Consider the following 1,700-nt stretch of genomic DNA (forward strand, 5'->3'; position numbering starts at 1 on the left):
GATCTTTGAGTATGGTTTTTGTCTAATGGAATGATTATAATGGAGTGATACATAGAAACTATAAACATTTTAATAAAATTATATCAGCCTGGATTAAAAAGACAGAGATAGTTCAAAACGCAAAGATGCCTTAAGACCTCCAAACTTCTGTGGGGAGGAAGCAAGGCAAGAAAGAAACTGTTTAGCCAGGCATTGTGGCAGGTGCCTGTAGTCCCAGCTACTCTGGAGGCTGAGGCAAGAGAATAGTCTAAGCCCAAGAGCTGGAGGTTGCTGTAAGCTGTGATGCCACAGCACTCTACTGAGGGCAACAAAGTAAGATTCTGTCTCAAAAAAAAAAAAAAAAAGGCTCAGTTATAATGCAAACCTGGGTCATTTATCTTGGAAAAAGAAGGATGTCTCAGAACAGAGCCTAAAGCACAGAGGGTAGAAGTAAGAGTCACACAGAATCACTCCCAGGGAGCAGAACAAGGTCATAATTAAGAAACTGGCTATAGGCAACTGAGTAGATCTCAAAATTGTCGGGGACCAGTAACTTCTGCATGGCTTTCACTTTCAGCCTTTTTGAGTGGGATTGTCCATTGCAGTTTTTTAATCTTTGCCTCTTCATCACATGATGGTTGTGGGAGAACCAGAAGATGTATCTCTTTAGTTCACACTTCTTCCGATCAAGAGGAGCTGCACCCAAGAGGCCTCTTCTGCACCTGAACTTGACTTGGATAATGAGGTTCTGTACCTGATGTCTCGTGGGATGCAACCTTGGAAGCCTTGGGGCAGGGAAGTGCATTTTCTATGTGGAAAGGACATAATCCGTTAGGAAATAACTCCAACTAGGAAAGAGTTGACTTCAAGAGAGGATTGAAGTGTAAAGCGAGGCTTCTGAGTGAAGAGTGGAGTTGAGCACAAGATTAGGCTGTGACTGACACAAGTAAAGAGGTGGAAGGAAAACAGTTGTACCTGGAATTGGCTTATTTTAAAAAGTTATTCCAGAAGCGTATCTACTTTTATTGTTAAATGTTAATCTTAGTTATTTCCACGCAGAGCTAAATTTTTATAAATAACGAGGAAAATTTTATAGCTACGTGGTATAACTGCAATCTATCCCTCAAAGCTTTCATTTTTGCTTATGAACATAACAAATTAAATTTGTGATAAGAGAAGTTGTACATTTATGGGCAGAGGATATGTTGATTTTCATCTGTGCATTTATTCATTCAACAAACATTTGCAGGCCTGCTCAGTGCCAGTCATTAATGTATATATTATGTGTGTTCATATTATTTATTTATTTACTTATTTTTAGAAACAGGGTCTCATTCTGTCACCCAGGCTGGAGTGCAATGGCATCATTATAGCTCACTGTAAACTTGAACCCCTGAGTTCTAGTGATTTTCTTGTCTTAGTCATCCAAGTAGCTGGGGCTACAGGTGCCTGCCACCACCCTGGATTTTTTTCTTCTTTTTTTTCTTTTTTTTGCACAGTGGGGGGGGGGTCTTGCCCATCTGCACCCAGCCTCTGTTTATATTATTATTATTATTATTATTATTAGAGACAGAACCTCAAGCTGTCATCCTGGGTAGAGTGCCATGGCATCACAGCTCACACCAACCTCCAACTCATGGGCTTAAGTGATTCTCCTGCCTCCTCCCAAGTAGCTGGGACTACAGGAGCCTGCCACAATGCCCAGCTATTTTTTGGTTGCA

Source organism: Otolemur garnettii, unplaced genomic scaffold (genome assembly GCF_000181295.1).
Source record: "Otolemur garnettii isolate 467f Iridium unplaced genomic scaffold, OtoGar3 scaffold00019, whole genome shotgun sequence".
NCBI classification, from domain to species: domain Eukaryota; kingdom Metazoa; phylum Chordata; class Mammalia; order Primates; family Galagidae; genus Otolemur; species Otolemur garnettii.